A 24,368-nucleotide genomic window follows, 5' to 3' on the forward strand; every position below is an offset into this window, starting at 1 on the left:
AGCCAAAATGAACTTTTTATTGCTTTAAATGCGTTTTCAGCCTGATTGTGCACTTTAGGTGAAAATGTCAAAATCTTCAAAATGAGCATAAGCACAATGAAATTAATGCTGGAATCATCTTCAGGATGCTAGAATACACTAAATACAGCAAAAATTTTGAGTCTACAACGTTTAGTTTAGGTGTGAGAGCCAAAATGAACTTTTTATTGCTTTAAACGCGTTTTCAGCCTGATTGTGCACTTTAGGTGAAAATGTCAAAATCTTCAAAATGAGCATAAGCACAATGAAATTAATGCTGGAATCATCTTCAGGATGCTAGAATACACTAAATACAGCAACAATTTTGAGTCTACAACGTTTAGTTTAGGTGTGAGAGCCAAAATGAACTTTTTATTGCTTTAAACGCGTTTTCAGCCCCTGATTGTACACTTAAGGTGAAAATGTCAAAATCTTCAAAATGAGCATAAGCACAATGAAATTAATGCTGGAATCATCTTCAGGATGCTAGAATACACTAAATACAGCAAAAATTTTGAGTCTACAACGTTTAGTTTAGGTGTGAGAGCCAAAATGAACTTTTTATTGCTTTAAACGCGTTTTCAGCCTTATTGTGCACTTTAGGTGAAAATGTCAAAATCTTAAAAATGAGCATAAGCACAATGAAATTAATGCTGGAATCATCTTCAGGATGCTAGAATACACTAAATACAGCAAAAATTTTGAGTCTACAACGTTTAGTTTAGGTGTGAGAGCCAAAATGAACTTTTTATTGCTTTAAACGCGTTTTCAGCCCCTGATTGTACACTTAAGGTGAAAATGTCAAAATCTTAAAAATGAGCATAAGCACAATGAAATTAATGCTGGAATCATCTTCAGGATGCTAGAATACACTAAATACAGCAAAAATTTTGAGTCTACAACGTTTAGTTTAGGTGTGAGAGCCAAAATGAACTTTTTATTGCTTTAAATTCGTTTTCAGCCCCTGATTGTACACTTAAGGTGAAAATGTCAAAATCTTCAAAATGAGCATAAGCACAATGAAATTAATGCTGGAATCATCTTCAGGATGCTAGAATACACTAAATACAGCAAAAATTTTGAGTCTACAACGTTTAGTTTAGGTGTGAGAGCCAAAATGAACTTTTTATTGCTTTAAATGCGTTTTCAGCCTGATTGTGCACTTTAGGTGAAAATGTCAAAATCTTCAAAATGAGCATAAGCACAATGAAATTAATGCTGGAATCATCTTCAGGATGCTAGAATACACTAAATACAGCAAAAATTTTGAGTCTACAACGTTTAGTTTAGGTGTGAGAGCCAAAATGAACTTTTTATTGCTTTAAACGCGTTTTCAGCCTGATTGTGCACTTTAGGTGAAAATGTCAAAATCTTCAAAATGAGCATAAGCACAATGAAATTAATGCTGGAATCATCTTCAGGATGCTAGAATACACTAAATACAGCAACAATTTTGAGTCTACAACGTTTAGTTTAGGTGTGAGAGCCAAAATGAACTTTTTATTGCTTTAAACGCGTTTTCAGCCCCTGATTGTACACTTAAGGTGAAAATGTCAAAATCTTCAAAATGAGCATAAGCACAATGAAATTAATGCTGGAATCATCTTCAGGATGCTAGAATACACTAAATACAGCAAAAATTTTGAGTCTACAACGTTTAGTTTAGGTGTGAGAGCCAAAATGAACTTTTTATTGCTTTAAATGCGTTTTCAGCCTGATTGTGCACTTTAGGTGAAAATGTCAAAATCTTAAAAATGAGCATAAGCACGATGAAATTAATGCTGGAATCATCTTCAGGATGCTAGAATACACTGAATACAGCAAAAATTTTGAGTCTACAACGTTTAGTTTAGGTGTGAGAGCCAAAATGAACTTTTTATTGCTTTAAACGCGTTTTCAGCCCCTGATTGTACACTTAAGGTGAAAATGTCAAAATCTTCAAAATGAGCATAAGCACAATGAAATTAATGCTGGAATCATCTTCAGGATGCTAGAATACACTAAATACAGCAAAAATTTTGAGTCTACAACGTTTAGTTTAGGTGTGAGAGCCAAAATGAACTTTTTATTGCTTTAAATGCGTTTTCAGCCTGATTGTGCACTTTAGGTGAAAATGTCAAAATCTTAAAAATGAGCATAAGCACAATGAAATTAATGCTGGAATCATCTTCAGGATGCTAGAATACACTAAATACAGCAAAAATTTTGAGTCTACAACGTTTAGTTTAGGTGTGAGAGCCAAAATGAACTTTTTATTGCTTTAAACGCGTTTTCAGCCCCTGATTGTACACTTAAGGTGAAAATGTCAAAATCTTCAAAATGAGCATAAGCACAATGAAATTAATGCTGGAATCATCTTCAGGATGCTAGAATACACTAAATACAGCAAAAATTTTGAGTCTACAACGTTTAGGTTAGGTGTGAGAGCCAAAATGAACTTTTTATTGCTTTAAATGCGTTTTCAGCCTGATTGTGCACTTTAGGTGAAAATGTCAAAATCTTCAAAATGAGCATAAGCACGATGAAATTAATGCTGGAATCATCTTCAGGATGCTAGAATACACTGAATACAGCAAAAATTTTGAGTCTACAACGTTTAGTTTAGGTGTGAGAGCCAAAATGAACTTTTTATTGCTTTAAACGCGTTTTCAGCCCCTGATTGTACACTTAAGGTGAAAATGTCAAAATCTTCAAAATGAGCATAAGCACAATGAAATTAATGCTGGAATCATCTTCAGGATGCTAGAATACACTAAATACAGCAAAAATTTTGAGTCTACAACGTTTAGTTTAGGTGTGAGAGCCAAAATGAACTTTTTATTGCTTTAAATGCGTTTTCAGCCTGATTGTGCACTTTAGGTGAAAATGTCAAAATCTTAAAAATGAGCATAAGCACAATGAAATTAATGCTGGAATCATCTTCAGGATGCTAGAATACACTAAATACAGCAAAAATTTTGAGTCTACAACGTTTAGTTTAGGTGTGAGAGCCAAAATGAACTTTTTATTGCTTTAAACGCGTTTTCAGCCCCTGATTGTACACTTAAGGTGAAAATGTCAAAATCTTCAAAATGAGCATAAGCACAATGAAATTAATGCTGGAATCATCTTCAGGATGCTAGAATACACTAAATACAGCAAAAATTTTGAGTCTACAACGTTTAGTTTAGGTGTGAGAGCCAAAATGAACTTTTTATTGCTTTAAACGCGTTTTCAGCCCCTGATTGTACACTTAAGGTGAAAATGTCAAAATCTTCAAAATGAGCATAAGCACAATAAAATTAATGCTGGAATCATCTTCAGGATGCTAGAATACACTAAATACAGCAAAATTTTTGAGTCTACAACGTTTATTTTAGGTGTGTGAGACAAAATGAACTTTTTATTGCTTTAAATGCGTTTTCAGCCTGATTGTGCACTTTAGGTGAAAATGTCAAAATCTTCAAAATGAGCATAAGCACGATGAAATTAATGCTGGAATCATCTTCAGGATGCTAGAATACACTGAATACAGCAAAAATTTTGAGTCTACAACGTTTAGTTTAGGTGTGAGAGCCAAAATGAACTTTTTATTGCTTTAAATGCGTTTTCAGCCTGATTGTGCACTTTAGGTGAAAATGTCAAAATCTTCAAAATGAGCATAAGCACGATGAAATTAATGCTGGAATCATCTTCAGGATGCTAGAATACACTGAATACAGCAAAAATTTTGAGTCTACAACGTTTAGTTTAGGTGTGAGAGCCAAAATGAACTTTTTATTGCTTTAAATGCGTTTTCAGCCTGATTGTGCACTTTAGGTGAAAATGACAAAATCTTAAAAATGAGCATAAGCACAATGAAATTAATGCTGGAATCATCTTCAGGATGCTAGAATACACTAAATACAGCAAAAATTTTGAGTCTACAACGTTTAGTTTAGGTGTGAGAGCCAAAATGAACTTTTTATTGCTTTAAACGCGTTTTCAGCCCCTGATTGTACACTTAAGGTGAAAATGTCAAAATCTTCAAAATGAGCATAAGCACGATGAAATTAATGCTGGAATCATCCTCAGGATGCTAGAATACACTAAATACAGCAAAAAATTTGAGTCTACAACATTTAGTATAGGTGTGAGAGCCAAAATGAACTTTTTATTGCTTTAAATGCGTTTTCAGCCTGATTGTGCACTTAAGGTGAAAATGTCAAAATCTTCAAAATGAGCATAAGCACGATGAAATTAATGCTGGAATCATCTTCAGGATGCTAGAATACACTGAATACAGCAAAAATTTTGAGTCTACAACGTTTAGTTTAGGTGTGAGAGCCAAAATGAACTTTTTATTGCTTTAAACGCGTTTTCAGCCCCTGATTGTACACTTAAGATGAAAATGTCAAAATCTTAAAAATGAGCATAAGCACAATGAAATTAATGCTGGAATCATCTTCAGGATGCTAAAATACACTAAATACAGCAAAAATTTTGAGTCTACAACGTTTAGTTTAGGTGTGAGAGCCAAAATGAACTTTTTATTGCTTTAAATGCGTTTTCAGCCTGATTGTGCACTTTAGGTGAAAATGTCAAAATCTTAAAAATGAGTATAAGCACAATGAAATTAATGCTGGAATCATCTTCAGGATGCTAGAATACACTAAATACAGCAAAAATTTTGAGTCTACAACGTTTAGTTTAGGTGTGAGAGCCAAAATGAACTTTTTATTGCTTTAAATGCGTTTTCAGCCTGATTGTGCACTTTAGGTGAAAATGTCAAAATCTTAAAAATGAGCATAAGCACAATTAAATTAATGCTGGAATCATCTTCAGGATGCTAGAATACACTAAATACAGCAAAAATTTTGAGTCTACAACGTTTAGTTTAGGTGTGAGAGCCAAAATGAACTTTTTATTGCTTTAAACGCGTTTTCAGCCCCTGATTGTACACTTAAGGTGAAAATGTCAAAATCTTCAAAATGAGCATAAGCACAATGAAATTAATGCTGGAATCATCTTCAGGATGCTAGAATACACTAAATACAGCAAAAATTTTGAGTCTACAACGTTTAGTTTAGGTGTGAGAGCCAAAATGAACTTTTTATTGCTTTAAATGCGTTTTCAGCCTGATTGTGCACTTTAGGTGAAAATGTCAAAATCTTAAAAATGAGCATAAGCACAATTAAATTAATGCTGGAATCATCTTCAGGATGCTAGAATACACTAAATACAGCAAAAATTTTGAGTCTACAACGTTTAGTTTAGGTGTGAGAGCCAAAATGAATTTTTTATTGCTTTAAATGCGTTTTCAGCCTGATTGTGCACTTTAGGTGAAAATGTCAAAATCTTCAAAATGAGCATAAGCACAATGAAATTAATGCTGGAATCATCTTCAGGATGCTAGAATACACTAAATACAGCAAAAATTTTGAGTCTACAACGTTTAGTTTAGGTGTGAGAGCCAAAATGAACTTTTTATTGCTTTAAACGCGTTTTCAGCCCCTGATTGTACACTTAAGGTGAAAATATCAAAATCTTCAAAATGAGCATAAGCACAATGAAATTAATGCTGGAATCATCTTCAGGATGCTAGAATACACTAAATACAGCAAAAATTTTGAGTCTACAACGTTTAGTTTAGGTGTGAGAGCCAAAATGAACTTTTTATTGCTTTAAATGCGTTTTCAGCCTGATTGTGCCCTTTAGGTGAAAATGTCAAAATCTTAAAAATGAGCATAAGCACAATGAAATTAATGCTGGAATCATCTTCAGGATGCTAGAATACACTAAATACAGCAAAAATTTTGAGTCTACAACGTTTAGTTTAGGTGTGAGAGCCAAAATGAACTTTTTATTGCTTTAAACGCGTTTTCAGCCCCTGATTGTACACTTAAGGTGAAAATGTCAAAATCTTCAAAATGAGCATAAGCACAATGAAATTAATGCTGGAATCATCTTCAGGATGCTAGAATACACTAAATACAGCAAAAATTTTGAGTCTACAACGTTTAGTTTAGGTGTGAGAGCCAAAATGAACTTTTCATTGCTTTAAACGCGTTTTCAGCCCCTGATTGTACACTTAAGGTGAAAATGTCAAAATCTTCAAAATGAGCATAAGCACAATGAAATTAATGCTGGAATCATCTTCAGGATGCTAGAATACACTAAATACAGCAAAATTTTTGAGTCTACAACGTTTAGTTTAGGTGTGTGAGCCAAAATGAACTTTTTATTGCTTTAAATGCGTTTTCAGCCTGATTGTGCACTTTAGGTGAAAATGTCAAAATCTTCAAAATGAGCATAAGCACGATGAAATTAATGCTGGAATCATCTTCAGGATGCTAGAATACACTGAATACAGCAAAAATTTTGAGTCTACAACGTTTAGTTTAGGTGTGAGAGCCAAAATGAACTTTTTATTGCTTTAAATGCGTTTTCAGCCTGATTGTGCACTTTAGGTGAAAATGTCAAAATCTTCAAAATGAGCATAAGCACGATGAAATTAATGCTGGAATCATCTTCAGGATGCTAGAATACACTGAATACAGCAAAAATTTTGAGTCTACAACGTTTAGTTTAGGTGTGAGAGCCAAATTGAACTTTTTATTGCTTTAAATGCGTTTTCAGCCTGATTGTGCACTTTAGGTGAAAATGACAAAATCTTAAAAATGAGCATAAGCACAATGAAATTAATGCTGGAATCATCTTCAGGATGCTAGAATACACTAAATACAGCAAAAATTTTGAGTCTACAACGTTTAGTTTAGGTGTGAGAGCCAAAATGAACTTTTTATTGCTTTAAACGCGTTTTCAGCCCCTGATTGTACACTTAAGGTGAAAATGTCAAAATCTTCAAAATGAGCATAAGCACGATGAAATTAATGCTGGAATCATCCTCAGGATGCTAGAATACACTAAATACAGCAAAAATTTTGAGTCTACAACATTTAGTATAGGTGTGAGAGCCAAAATGAACTTTTTATTGCTTTAAATGCGTTTTCAGCCTGATTGTGCACTTAAGGTGAAAATGTCAAAATCTTCAAAATGAGCATAAGCACGATGAAATTAATGCTGGAATCATCTTCAGGATGCTAGAATACACTGAATACAGCAAAAATTTTGAGTCTACAACGTTTAGTTTAGGTGTGAGAGCCAAAATGAACTTTTTATTGCTTTAAACGCGTTTTCAGCCCCTGATTGTACACTTAAGATGAAAATGTCAAAATCTTAAAAATGAGCATAGGCACAATGAAATTAATGCTGGAATCATCTTCAGGATGCTAAAATACACTAAATACAGCAAAAATTTTGAGTCTACAACGTTTAGTTTAGGTGTGAGAGCCAAAATGAACTTTTTATTGCTTTAAATGCGTTTTCAGCCTGATTGTGCACTTTAGGTGAAAATGTCAAAATCTTAAAAATGAGTATAAGCACAATGAAATTAATGCTGGAATCATCTTCAGGATGCTAGAATACACTAAATACAGCAAAAATTTTGAGTCTACAACGTTTAGTTTAGGTGTGACAGCCAAAATGAACTTTTTATTGCTTTAAACGCGTTTTCAGCCCCTGATTGTACACTTAAGGTGAAAATGTCAAAATCTTCAAAATGAGCATAAGCACAATGAAATTAATGCTGGAATCATCTTCAGGATGCTAGAATACACTAAATACAGCAAAAATTTTGAGTCTACAACGTTTAGTTTAGGTGTGAGAGCCAAAATGAACTTTTTATTGCTTTAAATGCGTTTTCAGCCCCTGATTGTACACTTAAGGTGAAAATGTCAAAATCTTCAAAATGAGCATAAGCACAATGAAATTAATGCTGGAATCATCTTCAGGATGCTAGAATACACTAAATACAGCAAAAATTTTGAGTCTACAACGTTTAGTTTAGGTGTGAGAGCCAAAATGAACTTTTTATTGCTTTAAACGCGTTTTCAGCCCCTGATTGTACACTTAAGGTGAAAATGTCAAAATCTTCAAAATGAGCATAAGCACAATGAAATTAATGCTGGAATCATCTTCAGGATGCTAGAATACACTAAATACAGCAAAAATTTTGAGTCTACAACGTTTAGTTTAGGTGTGAGAGCCAAAATGAACTTTTTATTGCTTTAAATGCGTTTTCAGCCTGATTGTGCACTTTAGGTGAAAATGTCAAAATCTTAAAAATGAGCATAAGCACAATTAAATTAATGCTGGAATCATCTTCAGGATGCTAGAATACACTAAATACAGCAAAAATTTTGAGTCTACAACGTTTAGTTTAGGTGTGAGAGCCAAAATGAACTTTTTATTGCTTTAAACGCGTTTTCAGCCCCTGATTGTACACTTAAGGTGAAAATGTCAAAATCTTCAAAATGAGCATAAGCACAATGAAATTAATGCTGGAATCATCTTCAGGATGCTAGAATACACTAAATACAGCAAAAATTTTGAGTCTACAACGTTTAGTTTAGGTGTGAGAGCCAAAATGAACTTTTTATTGCTTTAAATGCGTTTTCAGCCTGATTGTGCACTTTAGGTGAAAATGTCAAAATCTTAAAAATGAGCATAAGCACAATTAAATTAATGCTGGAATCATCTTCAGGATGCTAGAATACACTAAATACAGCAAAAATTTTGAGTCTACAACGTTTAGTTTAGGTGTGAGAGCCAAAATGAATTTTTTATTGCTTTAAATGCGTTTTCAGCCTGATTGTGCACTTTAGGTGAAAATGTCAAAATCTTAAAAATGAGCATAAGCACAATGAAATTAATGCTGGAATCATCTTCAGGATGCTAGAATACACTAAATACAGCAAAAATTTTGAGTCTACAACGTTTAGTTTAGGTGTGAGAGCCAAAATGAACTTTTTATTGCTTTAAACGCGTTTTCAGCCCCTGATTGTACACTTAAGGTGAAAATATCAAAATCTTCAAAATGAGCATAAGCACAATGAAATTAATGCTGGAATCATCTTCAGGATGCTAGAATACACTAAATACAGCAAAAATTTTGAGTCTACAACGTTTAGTTTAGGTGTGAGAGCCAAAATGAACTTTTTATTGCTTTAAATGCGTTTTCAGCCTGATTGTGCACTTTAGGTGAAAATGTCAAAATCTTAAAAATGAGCATAAGCACAATGAAATTAATGCTGGAATCATCTTCAGGATGCTAGAATACACTAAATACAGCAAAAATTTTGAGTCTACAACGTTTAGTTTAGGTGTGAGAGCCAAAATGAACTTTTTATTGCTTTAAACGCGTTTTCAGCCCCTGATTGTACACTTAAGGTGAAAATGTCAAAATCTTCAAAATGAGCATAAGCACAATGAAATTAATGCTGGAATCATCTTCAGGATGCTAGAATACACTAAATACAGCAAAAATTTTGAGTCTACAACGTTTAGTTTAGGTGTGAGAGCCAAAATGAACTTTTTATTGCTTTAAACGCGTTTTCAGCCCCTGATTGTACACTTAAGGTGAAAATGTCAAAATCTTCAAAATGAGCATAAGCACAATGAAATTAATGCTGGAATCATCTTCAGGATGCTAGAATACACTAAATACAGCAAAAATTTTGAGTCTACAACGTTTAGTTTAGGTGTGAGAGCCAAAATGAACTTTTTATTGCTTTAAATGCGTTTTCAGCCCCTGATTGTACACTTAAGGTGAAAATGTCAAAATCTTCAAAATGAGCATAAGCACAATGAAATTAATGCTGGAATCATCTTCAGGATGCTAGAATACACTAAATACAGCAAAAATTTTGAGTCTACAACGTTTAGTTTAGGTGTGAGAGCCAAAATGAACTTTTTATTGCTTTAAACGCGTTTTCAGCCCCTGATTGTACACTTAAGGTGAAAATGTCAAAATCTTCAAAATGAGCATAAGCACAATGAAATTAATGCTGGAATCATCTTCAGGATGCTAGAATACACTAAATACAGCAAAAATTTTGAGTCTACAACGTTTAGTTTAGGTGTGAGAGCCAAAATGAACTTTTTATTGCTTTAAATGCGTTTTCAGCCTGATTGTGCACTTTAGGTGAAAATGTCAAAATCTTAAAAATGAGCATAAGCACAATTAAATTAATGCTGGAATCATCTTCAGGATGCTAGAATACACTAAATACAGCAAAAATTTTGAGTCTACAACGTTTAGTTTAGGTGTGAGAGCCAAAATGAACTTTTTATTGCTTTAAACGCGTTTTCAGCCCCTGATTGTACACTTAAGGTGAAAATGTCAAAATCTTCAAAATGAGCATAAGCACAATGAAATTAATGCTGGAATCATCTTCAGGATGCTAGAATACACTAAATACAGCAAAAATTTTGAGTCTACAACGTTTAGTTTAGGTGTGAGAGCCAAAATGAACTTTTTATTGCTTTAAATGCGTTTTCAGCCTGATTGTGCACTTTAGGTGAAAATGTCAAAATCTTAAAAATGAGCATAAGCACAATTAAATTAATGCTGGAATCATCTTCAGGATGCTAGAATACACTAAATACAGCAAAAATTTTGAGTCTACAACGTTTAGTTTAGGTGTGAGAGCCAAAATGAATTTTTTATTGCTTTAAATGCGTTTTCAGCCTGATTGTGCACTTTAGGTGAAAATGTCAAAATCTTAAAAATGAGCATAAGCACAATGAAATTAATGCTGGAATCATCTTCAGGATGCTAGAATACACTAAATACAGCAAAAATTTTGAGTCTACAACGTTTAGTTTAGGTGTGAGAGCCAAAATGAACTTTTTATTGCTTTAAACGCGTTTTCAGCCCCTGATTGTACACTTAAGGTGAAAATATCAAAATCTTCAAAATGAGCATAAGCACAATGAAATTAATGCTGGAATCATCTTCAGGATGCTAGAATACACTAAATACAGCAAAAATTTTGAGTCTACAACGTTTAGTTTAGGTGTGAGAGCCAAAATGAACTTTTTATTGCTTTAAATGCGTTTTCAGCCTGATTGTGCACTTTAGGTGAAAATGTCAAAATCTTAAAAATGAGCATAAGCACAATGAAATTAATGCTGGAATCATCTTCAGGATGCTAGAATACACTAAATACAGCAAAAATTTTGAGTCTACAACGTTTAGTTTAGGTGTGAGAGCCAAAATGAACTTTTTATTGCTTTAAACGCGTTTTCAGCCCCTGATTGTACACTTAAGGTGAAAATGTCAAAATCTTCAAAATGAGCATAAGCACAATGAAATTAATGCTGGAATCATCTTCAGGATGCTAGAATACACTAAATACAGCAAAAATTTTGAGTCTACAACGTTTAGTTTAGGTGTGAGAGCCAAAATGAACTTTTTATTGCTTTAAACGCGTTTTCAGCCCCTGATTGTACACTTAAGGTGAAAATGTCAAAATCTTCAAAATGAGCATAAGCACAATGAAATTAATGCTGGAATCATCTTCAGGATGCTAGAATACACTAAATACAGCAAAAATTTTGAGTCTACAACGTTTAGTTTAGGTGTGAGAGCCAAAATGAACTTTTTATTGCTTTAAATGCGTTTTCAGCCTGATTGTGCACTTTAGGTGAAAATGTCAAAATCTTAAAAATGAGCATAAGCACAATTAAATTAATGCTGGAATCATCTTCAGGATGCTAGAATACACTAAATACAGCAAAAATTTTGAGTCTACAACGTTTAGTTTAGGTGTGAGAGCCAAAATGAACTTTTTATTGCTTTAAACGCGTTTTCAGCCCCTGATTGTACACTTAAGGTGAAAATGTCAAAATCTTCAAAATGAGCATAAGCACAATGAAATTAATGCTGGAATCATCTTCAGGATGCTAGAATACACTAAATACAGCAAAAATTTTGAGTCTACAACGTTTAGTTTAGGTGTGAGAGCCAAAATGAACTTTTTATTGCTTTAAACGCGTTTTCAGCCCCTGATTGTACACTTAAGGTGAAAATGTCAAAATCTTCAAAATGAGCATAAGCACAATGAAATTAATGCTGGAATCATCTTCAGGATGCTAGAATACACTAAATACAGCAAAAATTTTGAGTCTACAAAGTTTATTTTAGGTGTGTGAGCCAAAATGAACTTTTTATTGCTTTAAATGCGTTTTCAGCCTGATTGTGCACTTTAGGTGAAAATGTCAAAATCTTAAAAATGAGCATAAGCACAATTAAATTAATGCTGGAATCATCTTCAGGATGCTAGAATACACTAAATACAGCAAAAATTTTGAGTCTACAACGTTTAGTTTAGGTGTGAGAGCCAAAATGAACTTTTTATTGCTTTAAATGCGTTTTCAGCCTGATTGTGCACTTTAGGTGAAAATGTCAAAATCTTAAAAATGAGCATAAGCACGATGAAATTAATGCTGGAATCATCTTCAGGATGCTAGAATACACTGAATACAGCAAAAATTTTGAGTCTACAACGTTTAGTTTAGGTGTGAGAGCCAAAATGAACGTTTTATTGCTTTAAACGCGTTTTCAGCCCCTGATTGTACACTTAAGGTGAAAATGTCAAAATCTTCAAAATGAGCATAAGCACAATGAATTAATGCTGGAATCATCTTCAGGATGCTAGAATACACTAAATACAGCAACAATTTTGAGTCTACAACGTTTAGTTTATTAGGTGTGAGAGCCAAAATGAACTTTTTATTGCTTTAAATGCGTTTTCAGCCTGATTGTGCACTTTAGGTGAAAATGTCAAAATCTTAAAAATGAGCATAAGCACAATTAAATTAATGCTGGAATCATCTTCAGCATGCTAGAATACACTCAATACAGCAAAAATTTTGAGTCTACAACGTTTAGTTTAGGTGTGAGAGCCAAAATGAACTTTTTATTGCTTTAAATGCGTTTTCAGCCTGATTGTGCACTTTAGGTGAAAATGTCAAAATCTTCAAAATGAGCATAAGCACAATGAAATTAATGCTGGAATCATCTTCAGGATGCTAGAATACACTAAATACAGCAAAAATTTTGAGTCTACAACGTTTAGTTTAGGTGTGAGAGCCAAAATGAACTTTTTATTGCTTTAAATGCGTTTTCAGCCTGATTGTGCACTTTAGGTGAAAATGTCAAAATCTTAAAAATGAGCATAAGCACAATGAAATTAATGCTGGAATCATCTTCAGGATGCTAGAATACACTAAATACAGCAAAAATTTTGAGTCTACAACGTTTAGTTTAGGTGTGAGAGCCAAAATGAACTTTTTATTGCTTTAAACGCGTTTTCAGCCCCTGATTGTACACTTAAGGTGAAAATGTCAAAATCTTCAAAATGAGCATAAGCACAATGAAATTAATGCTGGAATCATCTTCAGGATGCTAGAATACACTAAATACAGCAAAAATTTTGAGTCTACAACGTTTAGTTTAGGTGTGAGAGCCAAAATGAACTTTTTATTGCTTTAAACGCGTTTTCAGCCCCTGATTGTACACTTAAGGTGAAAATGTCAAAATCTTCAAAATGAGCATAAGCACAATGAAATTAATGCTGGAATCATCTTCAGGATGCTAGAATACACTAAATACAGCAAAAATTTTGAGTCTACAACGTTTAGTTTAGGTGTGAGAGCCAAAATGAACTTTTTATTGCTTTAAATGCGTTTTCAGCCCCTGATTGTACACTTAAGGTGAAAATGTCAAAATCTTCAAAATGAGCATAAGCACAATGAAATTAATGCTGGAATCATCTTCAGGATGCTAGAATACACTAAATACAGCAAAAATTTTGAGTCTACAACGTTTAGTTTAGGTGTGAGAGCCAAAATGAACTTTTTATTGCTTTAAACGCGTTTTCAGCCCCTGATTGTACACTTAAGGTGAAAATGTCAAAATCTTCAAAATGAGCATAAGCACAATGAAATTAATGCTGGAATCATCTTCAGGATGCTAGAATACACTAAATACAGCAAAAATTTTGAGTCTACAACGTTTAGTTTAGGTGTGAGAGCCAAAATGAACTTTTTATTGCTTTAAATGCGTTTTCAGCCTGATTGTGCACTTTAGGTGAAAATGTCAAAATCTTAAAAATGAGCATAAGCACAATTAAATTAATGCTGGAATCATCTTCAGGATGCTAGAATACACTAAATACAGCAAAAATTTTGAGTCTACAACGTTTAGTTTAGGTGTGAGAGCCAAAATGAACTTTTTATTGCTTTAAACGCGTTTTCAGCCCCTGATTGTACACTTAAGGTGAAAATGTCAAAATCTTCAAAATGAGCATAAGCACAATGAAATTAATGCTGGAATCATCTTCAGGATGCTAGAATACACTAAATACAGCAAAAATTTTGAGTCTACAACGTTTAGTTTAGGTGTGAGAGCCAAAATGAACTTTTTATTGCTTTAAATGCGTTTTCAGCCTGATTGTGCACTTTAGGTGAAAATGTCAAAATCTTAAAAATGAGCATAAGCACAATTAAATTAATGCTGGAATCATCTTCAGGATGCTAGAATACACTAAATACAGCAAAAATTTTGAGTCTACAACGTTTAGTTTAGGTGTGAGAGCCAAAATGAATTTTTTATTGCTTTAAATGCGTTTTCAGCCTGATTGTGCACTTTAGGTGAAAATGTCAAAATCTTAAAAATGAGCATAAGCACAATGAAATTAATGCTGGAATCATCTTCAGGATGCTAGAATACACTAAATACAGCAAAAATTTTGAGTCTACAACGTTTAGTTTAGGTGTGAGAGCCAAAATGAACTTTTTATTGCTTTAAACGCGTTTTCAGCCCCTGATTGTACACTTAAGGTGAAAATATCAAAATCTTCAAAATGAGCATAAGCACAATGAAATTAATGCTGGAATCATCTTCAGGATGCTAGAATACACTAAATACAGCAAACATTTTGAGTCTACAACGTTTAGTTTAGGTGTGAGAGCCAAAATGAACTTTTTATTGCTTTAAATGCGTTTTCAGCCTGATTGTGCACTTTAGGTGAAAATGTCAAAATCTTAAAAATGAGCATAAGCACAATGAAATTAATGCTGGAATCATCTTCAGGATGCTAGAATACACTAAATACAGCAAAAATTTTGAGTCTACAACGTTTAGTTTAGGTGTGAGAGCCAAAATGAACTTTTTATTGCTTTAAACGCGTTTTCAGCCCCTGATTGTACACTTAAGGTGAAAATGTCAAAATCTTCAAAATGAGCATAAGCACAATGAAATTAATGCTGGAATCATCTTCAGGATGCTAGAATACACTAAATACAGCAAAAATTTTGAGTCTACAACGTTTAGTTTAGGTGTGAGAGCCAAAATGAACTTTTTATTGCTTTAAACGCGTTTTCAGCCCCTGATTGTACACTTAAGGTGAAAATGTCAAAATCTTTAAAATGAGCATAAGCACAATGAAATTAATGCTGGAATCATCTTCAGGATGCTAGAATACACTAAATACAGCAAAAATTTTGAGTCTACAACGTTTAGTTTAGGTGTGAGAGCCAAAATGAACTTTTTATTGCTTTAAATGCGTTTTCAGCCTGATTGTGCACTTTAGGTGAAAATGTCAAAATCTTAAAAATGAGCATAAGCACAATTAAATTAATGCTGGAATCATCTTCAGGATGCTAGAATACACTAAATACAGCAAAAATTTTGAGTCTACAACGTTTAGTTTAGGTGTGAGAGCCAAAATGAACTTTTTATTGCTTTAAACGCGTTTTCAGCCCCTGATTGTACACTTAAGGTGAAAATGTCAAAATCTTCAAAATGAGCATAAGCACAATGAAATTAATGCTGGAATCATCTTCAGGATGCTAGAATACACTAAATACAGCAAAAATTTTGAGTCTACAACGTTTAGTTTAGGTGTGAGAGCCAAAATGAACTTTTTATTGCTTTAAACGCGTTTTCAGCCCCTGATTGTACACTTAAGGTGAAAATGTCAAAATCTTCAAAATGAGCATAAGCACAATGAAATTAATGCTGGAATCATCTTCAGGATGCTAGAATACACTAAATACAGCAAAAATTTTGAGTCTACAAAGTTTATTTTAGGTGTGTGAGCCAAAATGAACTTTTTATTGCTTTAAATGCGTTTTCAGCCTGATTGTGCACTTTAGGTGAAAATGTCAAAATCTTAAAAATGAGCATAAGCACGATGAAATTAATGCTGGAATCATCTTCAGGATGCTAGAATACACTGAATACAGCAAAAATTTTGAGTCTACAACGTTTAGTTTAGGTGTGAGAGCCAAAATGAACGTTTTATTGCTTTAAACGCGTTTTCAGCCCCTGATTGTACACTTAAGGTGAAAATGTCAAAATCTTCAAAATGAGCATAAGCACAATGAAATTAATGCTGGAATCATCTTCAGGATGCTAGAATACACTAAATACAGCAAAAATTTTGAGTCTACAAAGTTTATTTTAGGTGTGTGAGCCAAAATGAACTTTTTATTGCTTTAAATGCGTTTTCAGCCTGATTGTGCACTTTAGGTGAAAATGTCAAAATCTTAAAAATGAGCATAAGCACAATTAAATTAATGCTGGAATCATCTTCAGGATGCTAGAATACACTAAATACAGCAAAAATTTTGAGTCTACAACGTTTAGTTTAGGTGTGAGAGCCAAAATGAACTTTTTATTGCTTTAAATGCGTTTTCAGCCTGATTGTGCACTTTAGGTGAAAATGTCAAAATCTTAAAAATGAGCATAAGCACGATGAAATTAATGCTGGAATCATCTTCAGGATGCTAGAATACACTGAATACAGCAAAAATTTTGAGTCTACAACGTTTAGTTTAGGTGTGAGAGCCAAAATGAACGTTTTATTGCTTTAAACGCGTTTTCAGCCCCTGATTGTACACTTAAGGTGAAAATGTCAAAATCTTCAAAATGAGCATAAGCACAATGAAATTAATGCTGGAATCATCTTCAGGATGCTAGAATACACTAAATACAGCAACAATTTTGAGTCTACAACGTTTAGTTTATTAGGTGTGAGAGCCAAAATGAACTTTTTATTGCTTTAAATGCGTTTTCAGCCTGATTGTGCACTTTAGGTGAAAATGTCAAAATCTTAAAAATGAGCATAAGCACAATTAAATTAATGCTGGAATCATCTTCAGCATGCTAGAATACACTCAATACAGCAAAAATTTTGAGTCTACAACGTTTAGTTTAGGTGTGAGAGCCAAAATGAACTTTTTATTGCTTTAAATGCGTTTTCAGCCTGATTGTGCACTTTAGGTGAAAATGTCAAAATCTTAAAAATGAGCATAAGCACAATTAAATTAATGCTGGAATCATCTTCAGGATGCTAGAATACACTAAATACAGCAAAAATTTTGAGTCTACAACGTTTAGTTTAGGTGTGAGAGCCAAAATGAACTTTTTATTGCTTTAAACGCGTTTTCAGCCCCTGATTGTACACTTAAGGTGAAAATGTCAAAATCTTCAAAATGAGCATAAGCACAATGAAATTAATGCTGGAATCATCTTCAGGATGCTAGAATACACTAAATACAGCAAAAATTTTGAGTCTACAACGTTTAGTTTAGGTGTGAGAGCCAAAATGAACTTTTTATTGCTTTAAATGCGTTTTCAGCCTGATTGTGCACTTTAGGTGAAAATGTCAAAATCTTAAAAATGAGCATAAGCACAATTAAATTAATGCTGGAGTCATCTTCAGGATGCTAGAATACACTAAATACAGCAAAAATTTTGAGTCTACAACGTTTAGTTTAGGTGTGAGAGCCAAAATGAACTTTTTATTGCTTTAAACGCGTTTTCAGCCCCTGATTGTACACTTAAGGTGAAAATGTCAAAATCTTCAAAATGAGCATAAGCACGATGAAATTAATGCTGGAATCATCTTCAGGATGCTAGAATACACTAAATACAGCAACAATTTTGAGTCTACAACGTTTAGTTTAGGTGTGAGAGCCAAAATGAACTTTTTATTGCTTTAAATGCGTTTTCAGCCTGATTGTGCACTTTAGGTGAAAATGTCAAAATCTTAAAAATGAGCATAAGCACAATTAAATTAATGCTGGAATCATCTTCAGGATGCTAGAATACACTAAATACAGCAAAAATTTTGAGTCTACAACGTTTAGTTTAGGTGTGAGAGCCAAAATGAATTTTTTATTGCTTTAAATGCGTTTTCAGCCTGATTGTGCACTTTAGGTGAAAATGTCAAAATCTTAAAAATGAGCATAAGCACAATGAAATTAATGCTGGAATCATCTTCAGGATGCTAGAATACACTAAATACAGCAAAAATTTTGAGTCTACAACGTTTAGTTTAGGTGTGAGAGCCAAAATGAACTTTTTATTGCTTTAAACGCGTTTTCAGCCCCTGATTGTACACTTAAGGTGAAAATATCAAAATCTTCAAAATGAGCATAAGCACAATGAAATTAATGCTGGAATCATCTTCAGGATGCTAGAATACACTAAATACAGCAAACATTTTGAGTCTACAACGTTTAGTTTAGGTGTGAGAGCCAAAATGAACTTTTTATTGCTTTAAATGCGTTTTCAGCCTGATTGTGCACTTTAGGTGAAAATGTCAAAATCTTAAAAATGAGCATAAGCACAATGAAATTAATGCTGGAATCATCTTCAGGATGCTAGAATACACTAAATACAGCAAAAATTTTGAGTCTACAACGTTTAGTTTAGGTGTGAGAGCCAAAATGAACTTTTTATTGCTTTAAACGCGTTTTCAGCCCCTGATTGTACACTTAAGGTGAAAATGTCAAAATCTTCAAAATGAGCATAAGCACAATGAAATTAATGCTGGAATCATCTTCAGGATGCTAGAATACACTAAATACAGCAAAAATTTTGAGTCTACAACGTTTAGTTTAGGTGTGAGAGCCAAAATGAACTTTTTATTGCTTTAAACGCGTTTTCAGCCCCTGATTGTACACTTAAGGTGAAAATGTCAAAATCTTCAAAATGAGCATAAGCACAATGAAATTAATGCTGGAATCATCTTCAGGATGCTAGAATACACTAAATACAGCAAAAATTTTGAGTCTACAACGTTTAGTTTAGGTGTGAGAGCCAAAATGAACTTTTTATTGCTTTAAATGCGTTTTCAGCCTGATTGTGCACTTTAGGTGAAAATGTCAAAATCTTAAAAATGAGCATAAGCACAATTAAATTAATGCTGGAATCATCTTCAGGATGCTAGAATACACTAAATACAGCAAAAATTTTGAGTCTACAACGTTTAGTTTAGGTGTGAGAGCCAAAATGAACTTTTTATTGCTTTAAACGCGTTTTCAGCCCCTGATTGTACACTTAAGGTGAAAATGTCAAAATCTTCAAAATGAGCATAAGCACAATGAAATTAATGCTGGAATCATCTTCAGGATGCTAGAATACACTAAATACAGCAAAAATTTTGAGTCTACAACGTTTAGTTTAGGTGTGAGAGCCAAAATGAACTTTTTATTGCTTTAAACGCGTTTTCAGCCCCTGATTGTACACTTAAGGTGAAAATGTCAAAATCTTCAAAATGAGCATAAGCACAATGAAATTAATGCTGGAATCATCTTCAGGATGCTAGAATACACTAAATACAGCAAAAATTTTGAGTCTACAAAGTTTATTTTAGGTGTGTGAGCCAAAATGAACTTTTTATTGCTTTAAATGCGTTTTCAGCCTGATTGTGCACTTTAGGTGAAAATGTCAAAATCTTAAAAATGAGCATAAGCACGATGAAATTAATGCTGGAATCATCTTCAGGATGCTAGAATACACTGAATACAGCAAAAATTTTGAGTCTACAACGTTTAGTTTAGGTGTGAGAGCCAAAATGAACGTTTTATTGCTTTAAACGCGTTTTCAGCCCCTGATTGTACACTTAAGGTGAAAATGTCAAAATCTTCAAAATGAGCATAAGCACAATGAAATTAATGCTGGAATCATCTTCAGGATGCTAGAATACACTAAATACAGCAAAAATTTTGAGTCTACAAAGTTTATTTTAGGTGTGTGAGCCAAAATGAACTTTTTATTGCTTTAAATGCGTTTTCAGCCTGATTGTGCACTTTAGGTGAAAATGTCAAAATCTTAAAAATGAGCATAAGCACAATTAAATTAATGCTGGAATCATCTTCAGGATGCTAGAATACACTAAATACAGCAAAAATTTTGAGTCTACAACGTTTAGTTTAGGTGTGAGAGCCAAAATGAACTTTTTATTGCTTTAAATGCGTTTTCAGCCTGATTGTGCACTTTAGGTGAAAATGTCAAAATCTTAAAAATGAGCATAAGCACGATGAAATTAATGCTGGAATCATCTTCAGGATGCTAGAATACACTGAATACAGCAAAAATTTTGAGTCTACAACGTTTAGTTTAGGTGTGAGAGCCAAAATGAACGTTTTATTGCTTTAAACGCGTTTTCAGCCCCTGATTGTACACTTAAGGTGAAAATGTCAAAATCTTCAAAATGAGCATAAGCACAATGAAATTAATGCTGGAATCATCTTCAGGATGCTAGAATACACTAAATACAGCAACAATTTTGAGTCTACAACGTTTAGTTTATTAGGTGTGAGAGCCAAAATGAACTTTTTATTGCTTTAAATGCGTTTTCAGCCTGATTGTGCACTTTAGGTGAAAATGTCAAAATCTTAAAAATGAGCATAAGCACAATTAAATTAATGCTGGAATCATCTTCAGCATGCTAGAATACACTCAATACAGCAAAAATTTTGAGTCTACAACGTTTAGTTTAGGTGTGAGAGCCAAAATGAACTTTTTATTGCTTTAAATGCGTTTTCAGCCTGATTGTGCACTTTAGGTGAAAATGTCAAAATCTTAAAAATGAGCATAAGCACAATTAAATTAATGCTGGAATCATCTTCAGGATGCTAGAATACACTAAATACAGCAAAAATTTTGAGTCTACAACGTTTAGTTTAGGTGTGAGAGCCAAAATGAACTTTTTATTGCTTTAAACGCGTTTTCAGCCCCTGATTGTACACTTAAGGTGAAAATGTCAAAATCTTCAAAATGAGCATAAGCACAATGAAATTAATGCTGGAATCATCTTCAGGATGCTAGAATACACTAAATACAGCAAAAATTTTGAGTCTACAACGTTTAGTTTAGGTGTGAGAGCCAAAATGAACTTTTTATTGCTTTAAATGCGTTTTCAGCCTGATTGTGCACTTTAGGTGAAAATGTCAAAATCTTAAAAATGAGCATAAGCACAATTAAATTAATGCTGGAGTCATCTTCAGGATGCTAGAATACACTAAATACAGCAAAAATTTTGAGTCTACAACGTTTAGTTTAGGTGTGAGAGCCAAAATGAACTTTTTATTGCTTTAAACGCGTTTTCAGCCCCTGATTGTACACTTAAGGTGAAAATGTCAAAATCTTCAAAATGAGCATAAGCACGATGAAATTAATGCTGGAATCATCTTCAGGATGCTAGAATACACTAAATACAGCAACAATTTTGAGTCTACAACGTTTAGTTTAGGTGTGAGAGCCAAAATGAACTTTTTATTGCTTTAAATGCGTTTTCAGCCTGATTGTGCACTTTAGGTGAAAATGTCAAAATCTTAAAAATGAGCATAAGCACAATGAAATTAATGCTGGAATCATCTTCAGGATGCTAGAATACACTAAATACAGCAAAAATTTTGAGTCTACAACGTTTAGTTTAGGTGTGAGAGCCAAAATGAACTTTTTATTGCTTTAAACGCGTTTTCAGCCCCTGATTGTACACTTAAGGTGAAAATGTCAAAATCTTCAAAATGAGCATAAGCACAATGAAATTAATGCTGGAATCATCTTCAGGATGCTAGAATACACTAAATACAGCAAAAATTTTGAGTCTACAACGTTTAGTTTAGGTGTGAGAGCCAAAATGAACTTTTTATTGCTTTAAACGCGTTTTCATCCCCTGATTGTACACTTAAGGTGAAAATGTCAAAATCTTCAAAATGAGCATAAGCACAATGAAATTAATGCTGGAATCATCTTCAGGATGCTAGAATACACTAAATACAGCAAAAATTTTGAGTCTACAACGTTTAGTTTAGGTGTGAGAGCCAAAATGAACTTTTTATTGCTTTAAATGCGTTTTCAGCCTGATTGTGCACTTTAGGTGAAAATGTCAAAATCTTAAAAATGAGCATAAGCACAATTAAATTAATGCTGGAATCATTTTCAGGATGCTAGAATACACTAAATACAGCAAAAATTTTGAGTCTACAACGTTTAGTTTAGGTGTGAGAGCCAAAATGAACTTTTTATTGCTTTAAACGCGTTTTCAGCCCCTGATTGTACACTTAAGGTGAAAATGTCAAAATCTTCAAAATGAGCATAAGCACAATGAAATTAATGCTGGAATCATCTTCAGGATGCTAGAATACACTAAATACAGCAAAAATTTTGAGTCTACAACGTTTATTTTAGGTGTGTGAGCCAAAATGAACTTTTTATTGCTTTAAATGCGTTTTCAGCCTGATTGTGCACTTTAGGTGAAAATGTCAAAATCTTCAAAATGAGCATAAGCACGATGAAATTAATGCTGGAATCATCTTCAGGATGCTAGAATACACTGAATACAGCAAAAATTTTGAGTCTACAACGTTTAGTTTAGGTGTGAGAGCCAAAATGAACTTTTTATTGCTTTAAACGCGTTTTCAGCCCCTGATTGTACACTTAAGGTGAAAATGTCCAAATCTTCAAAATGAGCATAAGCACAAAGAAATTAATGCTGGAATCATCTTCAGGATGCTAGAATACACTAAATACAGCAAAAAATTTGAGTCTACAACGTTTAGTTTAGGTGTGAGAGCCAAAATGAACTTTTTATTGCTTTAAATGCGTTTTCAGCCTGATTGTGCACTTTAGGTGAAAATGTCAAAATCTTAAAAATGAGCATAAGCACAATTTAATTAATGCTGGAATCATCTTCAGGATGCTAGAATACACTAAATACAGCAAAAATTTTGAGTCTACAACGTTTAGTTTAGGTGTGAGAGCCAAAATGAACTTTTTATTGCTTTAAACGCGTTTTCAGCCCCTGATTGTACACTTAAGGTGAAAATGTCAAAATCTTCAAAATGAGCATAAGCACAATGAAATTAATGCTGGAATCATCTTCAGGATGCTAGAATACACTAAATACAGCAAAAATTTTGAGTCTACAACGTTTAGTTTAGGTGTGAGAGCCAAAATGAACTTTTTATTGCTTTAAATGCGTTTTCAGCCTGATTGTGCACTTTAGGTGAAAATGTCAAAATCTTAAAAATGAGCATAAGCACGATGAAATTAATGCTGGAATCATCTTCAGGATGCTAGAATACACTGAATACAGCAAAAATTTTGAGTCTACAACGTTTAGTTTAGGTGTGAGAGCCAAAATGAACTTTTTATTGCTTTAAACGCGTTTTCAGCCCCTGATTGTACACTTAAGGTGAAAATGTCAAAATCTTCAAAATGAGCATAAGCACAATGAAATTAATGCTGGAATCATCTTCAGGATGCTAGAATACACTAAATACAGCAAAAATTTTGAGTCTACAACGTTTAGTTTAGGTGTGAGAGCCAAAATGAACTTTTTATTGCTTTAAATGCGTTTTCAGCCTGATTGTGCACTTTAGGTGAAAATGTCAAAATCTTAAAAATGAGCATAAGCACAATGAAATTAATGCTGGAATCATCTTCAGGATGCTAGAATACACTAAATACAGCAAAAATTTTGAGTCTACAACGTTTAGTTTAGGTGTGAGAGCCAAAATGAACTTTTTATTGCTTTAAACGCGTTTTCAGCCCCTGATTGTACACTTAAGGTGAAAATGTCAAAATCTTCAAAATGAGCATAAGCACAATGAAATTAATGCTGGAATCATCTTCAGGATGCTAGAATACACTAAATACAGCAAAAATTTTGAGTCTACAACGTTTAGTTTAGGTGTGAGAGCCAAAATGAACTTTTTATTGCTTTAAATGCGTTTTCAGCCTGATTGTGCACTTTAGGTGAAAATGTCAAAATCTTAAAAATGAGCATAAGCACAATGAAATTAATGCTGGAATCATCTTCAGGATGCTAGAATACACTAAATACAGCAAAAATTTTGAGTCTACAACGTGTAGTTTAGGAGTGAGAGCCAAAATGAACTTTTTATTGCTTTAAATGCGTTTTCAGCCCCTGATTGTACACTTAAGGTGAAAATGTCAAAATCTTCAAAATGAGCATAAGCACAATGAAATTAATGCTGGAATCATCTTCAGGATGCTAGAATACACTAAATACAGCAAAAATTTTGAGTCTACAACGTTTAGTTTAGGTGTGAGAGCCAAAATGAACTTTTTATTGCTTTAAATGCGTTTTCAGCCTGATTGTGCACTTTAGGTGAAAATGTCAAAATCTTCAAAATGAGCATAAGCACAATGAAATTAATGC

The sequence above is a fragment of the Vanacampus margaritifer genome, chromosome 8, assembly GCF_051991255.1.
Source record: "Vanacampus margaritifer isolate UIUO_Vmar chromosome 8, RoL_Vmar_1.0, whole genome shotgun sequence".
In the NCBI taxonomy this organism is placed as follows: domain Eukaryota; kingdom Metazoa; phylum Chordata; class Actinopteri; order Syngnathiformes; family Syngnathidae; genus Vanacampus; species Vanacampus margaritifer.